This window comes from Apis florea, unplaced genomic scaffold (assembly GCF_048593485.1).
Source record: "Apis florea isolate Af1SG1 unplaced genomic scaffold, ASM4859348v1 contig_3766_pilon, whole genome shotgun sequence".
NCBI lineage: Eukaryota > Metazoa > Arthropoda > Insecta > Hymenoptera > Apidae > Apis > Apis florea.
Genome location: NW_028256843.1, coordinates 443,415 through 452,979, shown reverse-complemented (window position 1 = coordinate 452,979; position 9,565 = coordinate 443,415). Strand labels below are relative to the sequence as shown.

General features: G+C 29.9%; 1 protein-coding gene across 1 annotated transcript in view; it reads left to right on the top strand.

Annotated features, from left to right (window-relative positions):
* Positions 1–1,214: 1,214 nt before the first annotated feature.
* LOC100870541 (neural cell adhesion molecule 1) overlaps positions 1,215–9,565 on the top strand; it is a 314,994-nt gene continuing 306,643 nt past the window's right edge. The window contains exon 1 of the mRNA XM_086915078.1: positions 1,215–1,277. The gene's annotated coding sequence lies outside the window, so the exon portion shown is untranslated. The remainder of the gene's footprint in view (positions 1,278–9,565) is intronic.

Here is a 9,565-nt window from a genome sequence, read left to right as displayed (position 1 = left end):
GAAATCGTAGCACGAGCTGCCATTTTGCTGTTGAAAATCGTGCCGTTTGGACGCTTCGTTTCTCTTTCAGGTGTGTGACTAATCTATTATATTATATATAATTTTTGTAATTATTTTTTTCTTATTTCTTATTTACTATTATTTATTTATTACATTTATCCAATAATTTACTGATTTGTTATAAATAATATTATCGTTGCAAAACAATTTATTGAAATTTCTTTGTTAACCTATTTTATGCATGTTGGTTATTGATAAAAATATTATCAGTTTTTAAAATGAGAAGTATTGTTTTGTTTTAGTAGAATCGGTTCTTATTTCGGACATTATATATATTTGTATTAAAAGTTTGATTATTTTTTTATACAAATTAGTATTTGATTATTGAGATAACCTGCAAAGTAGAGAAAAGTATTTTTAACAGTGATATCATTGATTCACGAGCACTTTAATAGTAATTGCAAAAGTAATAACATTTTATTTTTTATATCAAAAGCAGGTATGTCTTTTTTCTTTTTATTACTTGTTAGTATATGTAATAAAAAGAAGTTTATATACAATACATAATAGTAAATTTACAATATTAATTATTAAAAATATTAATAATAATAAAAGAAGAGATTAGATAACTAGAAGAGATTAAACAAATTATATTATTATTTCAGATATACTAGGTTATATTTTTTATTCTAAATAAATTAAATTTTTTTCTTTCAGCACTTAATTCTAATTTATAGGTCTCTAAAAATAGAAATTTTCTTTAATAGATATTTGATAGAAGAAAAAAAATAATAAAAAAATACTTTACTTTTTTATTAACCCATCCTTTCCTGCTAATATAACTTTTCTTTCAGAAAATTTAACCGCGCGCAATGTGTAGATTGTAGATTGGTAGATTGAGTGTTTGTTTCGTAATAGTATTTTAAATAACTTTTATAGTATAATAGTTTTAGTTAAATAGAATAACTATTCGCGAATTTAGATTCAGTGTTTGCTTTAATTATAATTTAACAAACGTGTTTTTAGTCTTTTTTTTTTTTAATTGTTTCGAATATATATTAGAGTCAGTGCATCAATGGAAGAATGAAATTATCTACCAAACAAAGAGGTAAATATAAAAATTCCATTTTTTTTTCATTTTGCATATAATCATTATATATAAAATTTATTTTAAATTGTATATTCCATTTTTTGGTATAGTTCTTCTTAATTCATAATGGTTGGGCAATAATTTCTCGTGGAATACAGCATCAATAACAAATTCTTCACATCTGATGGTGAGTCACACATATTTTTGTTTTTTCCGGACACTCAATTATTAATCACTCAACATTTATAAATACTCAGTATAAATATTTAAATAAGTAATGACATGAATTTAATTGAATTGTATCTTGTAGTAAGAAGTCAAATATCCTCTAAATTTTAATAATTCTTTTGTGTAGTTAATTATTACAATTATTCTGCTTTTCTTATTTCATTCAAGTTTTTTACAGATAGAGATTAGGTAGTTTTTGAAGAAATTATTAAATTTTAAATTATAATTATTTTGCTTTTCTTATTATATTCAGGTTTTTTACAGATAGGAATTAGGTAGTTTTTGAAAAAATTATTAAATTTTTATATTAATATTATAGATCTTTTAATTAAATTTTGTAGAGCTTGTGTGTTGTAGAATATGATATACTAGAAATACAAGATTAACACATACTTAATATTGATGGAATTAAGTATATTTATAATTTAATACATGCATGCGTATTAATATGTGTTAGTAGATATTAATTAAATAAATAAAATAATATAGATAAGTAGAAAATAAATGGGCAAAGTAATGGGACGCTTTGAAATAGTTTAGATATTTATTTTGTTAATTTTATTTATTTTATGCTATTTATCAATAACTTTTAATTTTCATAACAATGAAAATATAAAATGCTGATAGGAATTAGTATCCTTACCTTTCTATTTGTTTCTTTGTAATTTCCTTTATTATTTGTATAAGAATCAAAGATTTGAAAATATTTTCTTTTTTGAAAATTTATTTGAAAATATATTTTTTCATAAAAGAAGAATGCATATGGTATCGTAGTTATTATATATTTCCAATTTGTAGTAACTTCTAAATATTAAGATTTAAGAAATGGTTATTATTTAATATATAATATATAATTATATCATTGTATAATAAATATCAGTGATATAATTATATTTATAAGAAATAATATGAGCTAATTCGTTATGTGTGCATAGAAAAGTAGAAAATTTATTAAGGTGATGGGTAATATTCTTGTTTCAATTCAATCTTTATTTCATACTTTATGAATGATTCAATTTCATTAAATACGTACTTAGATTACAATATGATAAATAGCATAAAATACATTTTAATTCAATTTTTCGATATCTAATTTTAATCTAATTTTTTTAGATTAATTTCTTTTAAATTAATTCTAATCTAATTTCAGTTCTCACTATTATAAAATAATTTAGATATTTCAAATGGTGAAGATAAAATTAGAAAATGCAATGTAATTGTAATATTGTAAATATTTTACAATTATTTATGAAAGTTATTTATGAATGTTTAATATTTCGGTAAATATATAAATATAACGCGAGATATACACACATATATCGAACAATTGGTGGGAAATGTTTTTCTCGTATCAACTTTTGGCCCAGTTGGATAAAACTTGAACCGATTTCGAGTATCGTGACAACAACGCTAGAACATATGCCCTTATATCTCTGAGAGTACTTCTTCGACGCCCGTTTTCCCCTTACGATATAGAACCGTACTCCTATCGCAAAATCCTCCGTTTATCCTGGCTGAAAACTTTTCTCACCTCCCCTCTGTTCACATCTCTTTCGACAACAGTTGCCGAGTATTAGTAGGGACGCGGTTTCGAGCATCGTCGATAGGATGCATACGAGAGAATCGAGCTTATCGATACAGGTTGAAAACTCGTGTTACATCCGGCTAGAAATTCGGTTGTTTCGTAATTGCGTAATATACTTTTCTTAAAGAGGATTAAATGAGAACACACTTTTACCTCCTGATCCGATAGTTCTATGTACTTAATACTCGTCTCTTATATGCTTTTTTTCGCTGAGAATGGATTTACTCGTATCTCTTAGAGAAATGGTGAAAAGTTTAATCGATCGATATTTTACGAGAGAAGCGCTTGGCTTCCACGATGTAAGTTAATTGGAAGATTTTATAAATATTTTTGAGAAACACAAGATTAGATGTTTATGCGAGAATCGTGAAATTCTCTAATTCTCTAATTGTCGAGCGAACACATTCTAATTGAATATATTTAAAAATATTTATATTTATTAGGAAACGAATAGGAAATGATGAGAAAATTGGAATAGATAAATCATATCTTATTTTTGTGTTAAGATTAGATTATCGTATGATATTAGGAATTATACTTATTTTTAACAGTATTATATTATTATATTTATTGCACAATATTATTCAAACAAATTTTAATATATCTGCTTATTTTATATAATTAATCGATTAAATTTTAAACAATAATAAAATTCATATTAGATTTAGTATTTATTAGATTTCAAATACTTCCAATAAAATGATATTTGAAACAATTCAGGTTTAATTTATTATTTTCTAAAAAATTATTTTAAAAACTTTTTCACATTTTTTAAATCAAAAAAAATATACATATATATATATATATATATATATATATATATATATATATATATATAAAATAGTGTAAATTTCAAATAAAATTGGATTAAAATTGTTATAAAACAAAAAAAAAAAAAGAAACTATTTTCTCGTTTCCAATTTCGGTGAAAAAACTAGTTTTCATTACTTTTAAAAGATCAAAACGATCGATTGATGCGTTTCGTATCGGCAAAACATTTCGATTCACTCTTTCGGAAATTCCAAAAATGACGAAAAAGTTGCAAACTATCAGATGGTCGTAGATGTAATTGTTTTGTTAGCAAACGAAGTTTCAATCACATTAATTGTATACGATGGAAATTGCATTGGAATTGCTTTCGTAAAATTTATGATTTTTTATTTGTATTTCGAATTAAATCAATAGATCTTGCAATCTTTGCAATTAAAATCATACTAAAAAAAAGAAAAGGATAAATAAAGATCAATGGAAAGAGAGAAATAGATAGTTTATAAAAAAAATAATTTACATTTATAATACGAAACGAAAGAATCTTTTTTTCTTTTTTAATGTGACAAGAGGTTTTTTTATTTTCTTCTAACATCTGATAAAAATACATTATTTTTAATATTTTTAATATAATAATTAGATATAGATAATTTATATGAAATAAATTTTTACGTTTGCAATGCATAATATTTAATAATAATAATATTTAAAAATTACTATATGTACGTATGTATAAATATAATATTTACAATAGCATGATTTTTATCAGATGTAACTTCGTTCATAATGTAAATTTAAATTAGTTTATGTTTTACGACGAATCCTGAGAATCAGTTTCGTGTTATAATTAGTAAAAAACTCATGGGAAATTAAGAAGAGGATATAAATTAGAAATTTGTAAATATGAGAGATGTAACAAATTATAATTATATCCTTTCAGTAATTTCTGCTTTTATATAAAGTGTCTTTATAATTTGTAAGAATGAATTACACAACGAATATAACAATTATAAAAAAATCCAAGATACATCTTTTTAACAAGAAATATAATTAGTAACGAATTCTTGAAGATTTTATTTTTAAACTTGTGAAATTGTATGATGTGAAATTTAATTAAATAACATTCAGACGATAAAAAAAAAAGGCTATATATATTCTCGTACTAGGTTAAACGATCTCATTTTCATTGATCGTCCGAAACGATACGCAACAATCGATCGTTCCACCCATTCGTCTCCGTCCACAAATTTCAACGACCATTACGTTAGCTACTTTTTCCACAAACATTTCTGTTAAATTTAAACCTCGTTTTCGTTCGAAGTGAAATTTTCCTATTAAATAGACGCCATAAACTGTTCTTAAATTCATCATTCCGCAAATAAAAACTTTCAGATCCAACGAACGAAAGAAAAAAGTTGGACGCAGTTGAACGAAAAATAAAACATAAAGTTAGGCAATATCTTTTAAGACAGAGACATATCCTTAGCTTTAAATCTTCCACCTTTTCTTTGTTAATTCAATTTACCTCCGCACCACGTTAGAAGCACAGCACCTCTGCTACTTAGTTCTTAACTACTCACCTTATCCTTTCTTTCTGATCCTTGCATCCCACCCCTTGTCCCGCCCATTTCGAGCGAATACTCCAACTGGGCTGCACCACGTTTCTTTCTTTTGTTTTATCAATGAATTACGGCGCGTAGGGTATTAACATTTTCCCGTGATTATTTAAATTTAAGACAATCGTAGCCACGACTAGCTGGCTGCAGCTCCGCCAACCTTAATGCCGAACAACCGTGCTCCTCAGCCTCTTACTATCCATTGTATCGTCTCCCTCTTATACCCACGAACAGCTCGGACGTTCCTTCCTTCGACCTCTTTTTCAACCCGCCTTAGAAAATAACGCGGCCTACTTCTTATATCCCGAATGACAAACCGCATCCCAACCGAACTTTCATCCGCGAATTTCTCTAATTTTTACTCCCTCTCCGATTCCGACCCCCTTTTTGTGCTTTTCTTATTCCGTGTCTTTTTCTCCAGTTTTCTCCGCGAATTCAGTTCATGGTGATACCATTTACTGGACGATTTATTGGAAATTAAAACTCCGATTTTTTGCCTCTCCACCGATTGTACGGAAGAGAGGGATGCAAAAAGAATATTTAAGACTATTAAGTTTATCGGGGTCGTTGCTGATTATAGTTATTGTTCGAGAAATTTTATCATTTTTAGAATTTTTAGGGAGTTTATTTACTTATTTTTGAAAATATTTTAAATATTTGGATATATTGTCGAATTATAATTAAAATTTTCAAAAATTGCTTATGTGGCTCATCTGCTACGACATTCACGTAAAAATTTTAATTATAGGAAAAATTTTATATTTTTTATTAAATTTTTTTTGTATTAATAGCTCAAAGCCTATAAATTTTTGTCGCGTCATTATTGCAGCAAAATATTTTCTCAAAATAATTATAATCGAGTTTTGATTACGCATCGTATCTCGTGAAACGTCTTTTTATCTTTAAATTTTTAAAGTTGGATAAAAAGATGTGTATTCGAAATGAATAATATAATTAATCTATATATATATAGAAATGGAAGGGGAAAGATAGGATGAAGTGACAGTATATTGTATGCTTATATAGTTAAACAAACATGTATGTTGATGTTATTACAAACTAGAATATCATTTTGTTTTGACAACAGTTTCGTGTTGAAGCTTGGTAACTGCGCCGAGTGTGCTTTGTATTGGCAATACCAACTTCGTAACTCTATGGTACGGCTCGCTTACGCTCCGCAGATGCATTAATTTCTGAGGAAAACGTGTAACTGTGCGCCTTCGAGCAACGTGACACGAATCCCTTATTCTAATTCTTCGTCTGTAAAGAGCAACGTTATGCAACAAGCGGCTCATAGATTCACATAGATAAAAATATAGATATAATTTTCCATAATCATCGCGATATATTGAATTTTAAACGAATGGAACAAAACGTATCTCTTAACTATTTTAATTCTTTGTATTCGTTTCGAGGAAAGCAATATAAAATTGAAGGTAAAATTGAAGGAAAATAATCAGTTTATATAATATACTGGATAATTTTCGATGATTTTTTTAATAGCTATGAAATTTACAAACCGTCATTTCACCGCGATTCTTCTTACGTAACTTCTTACCCCCTTCTATCTATGGCAACTGTTGTGAAAAGCTTAAAATTTCGAAAAGCTTCGCAGCAGATATCTCGCGAAGTTTTCTTCGACAAAAGTATTTCTACTTTATCGAAGCTCGTGCGTCTTGCTGAAGATGCAATTTGCAACGCGGCTGCATCAATATCGTTCATAAAGTTTCGAAGGTGTGCTTTAGAATTTCGCGGTAGTTCACCGTTGCTGATTTTTTTCAAGTATTTCCTCAAGGAAATTGTATTTACCCTGTGGTACATCTCGGGCACGAGGTGCTCTGCCTGGTCTCAGTAAAAGTTTCTCTTCTGACAAAATCGTTGACCCGAGCACGAGCTATTTGCCCCTGGAAATTCGGTATTTTTATCGCAACAATTTCAGAAAACAATTTTTTCTGAATGAAATGTAAACCGTAGTAATTACTAGTTAATATTTATATTTCGGTTTTTAAACGATTGAATTTGATTTCTTCGAATTTTGTTTCGAAACAAGTTATTAAAATTAATAAAATTAATATTAATTGAATACTAGTAAATAATTTTGATAAAGATTTTTCACAGTTTTAGTAATATTTTTATTTAAGATTTTCGGGTAAAATAATTCTTAATTTTTTATTTCAAAAATTAACGAATGAATTTTCTAAAAATTCTTAGAAATAATCGTCAATCTATTCGATAAGATGATTGAGATCTAACGTATTATCGATTAGAGGGAATATTTCAGGATATGTATCAATTTCCAACCAAGGAATAATTTTTAATTTTTAATATAATAAATCGGGCTGCATTCTCATTTACAAACTCCTTTGCTCTTGTTTCATCCTGTTTCGTTTAATGCTCTTTAACTGTTAATTTCATCACGCGTTTGTCGTCTCGTATATATACCAACGAGACCATTTTTCCGCATGAAATTCAGCTCAGTTCACATTACCATGATTAAACATACTGTCTCGACGCGAGTGTGCGTAAACCCATAGATTTTGTAATTGTATGCGAATCTCGGGGAAATCTGATCTGACCATACGCCGGTATGATTAACGAGAAATATTAATATATTCACGACATCCGTTGCTATTAATGTTATAATTAAAATCATGCGGGTATTGTAATTGTACCTGACCTATCGTGATTCATCGTTATACACTGTACACGATTATGCATGTCACTGGGAACGGAAATGGGGAAAAAAATTTCTTATCACAATTATATACAAAATACAAACTTTCTTCTTGGAAGCCAAGTTAGATAACGACACGAGATTTTAATACGTAACTTTTTATTAATTAAATTCGTAAATGGATATCGAGAGAATAGAATAGAGGACAGTGTGGAACAATTAAAAATCTCTTTAAATTCCTACGTTTATCAAAGTTTAAAACCTTCGGTGTTCTGTACAAACAAAACCGGCTCATTTTCTCATAATTTACCCGTGTTTAAATCCTCGAATCCCTCTGTAAGACGCTTATCGAAATCGCAATTCCCACTTTTTCCCCCGTGAAAAGCAATAGCAACGCTAATTGAACGTGCAATATCAATTAAATCGCAACGCTGACCGCGCACAGATAATCCCATTAATCCCACGACAAACGTATATACAAACAAATACAGATTTCATCCACTTTCGTTCCCCCCTTAAATTCTATCACGAATCCCCGTTTCGTTGTTTCGCGACCAGGTGCGCTCAAACGTATTAAAATATGTGGAAACTTTCGGGACCGGGAGTTGAAAAAGATCGTGGATCTTGAAGATTACCGAGGCTGTTCCACCAGAGGGCTAGAACAGCCACTAAGTCACTCTTGACCCGTGCTACCCCCGGATGATATACGAGCATAGTTTTCGACCATCCTTACAACCCCTTCGACCCGTCTCGCCGACAACCGCGTGTCGACTGTTTTAACTCGCGACCACCGATATCCTCCTCCTCCTCCTCTTCCTCCAGGACGAGCGTGGAGAGACAAAGAGGAAGGGATGCGCAACGTGTATGTATGCACACACCTTCTAATTGGCGTATCGCGGACAGAGGAGGGTGGGATAAAACGTCGACCGTTAAAAACCGTGAAGGTGGATGCACGCAACCGCCATGTACACAACAGGCTGGACAGATTTACGTTTCTTTTGATGTTGCCGAACAATCGCTATAAATCCATTCGCGTCCCCGTAATTTCTCCATACCCGTTTAAATAATTCCCTCTTCAACAGCGTGGCGGCCGTTTAATTGGTCTCGGTCGGGATCGATTCGTTACACACCCGTTTATTATTCGTATATATATTTGACGTTGAAAATTCGTTTCGCGATTTCTTGGATCCCGCGGCGAGGATCCGCGATATTCGGTGGAGGGAATTAATAAAACGTTATTAGTTATCGACGGCCCATGTTTATCCAATCATCCCTGTTACCTTTTCACCGCGTTCTCGTTTTCTCCTTTTATTTTTCCACCGCGTGGAAAACGTTTTATTGAATTCATTAATAAGCGAGCCGTGTACAACATCGCCGACTGGTTTCTCGATAACGGTGTTGCTCGCTCGATTTCATTCACGTCATTTGCGTGGTTTGTCGATAAACGAAGGAAATAAGAATGGGATACGGTTAATGGGCGTCGCGCGTTTCAAAATCGAGATTCAGATTTTCGAGCGCTTGAAACAGAATATTTATAGATAAGGATTATTGCGAATACGCATCGTGATACGCTATCGAAATTTTTCAACTAAATGTACATTTTA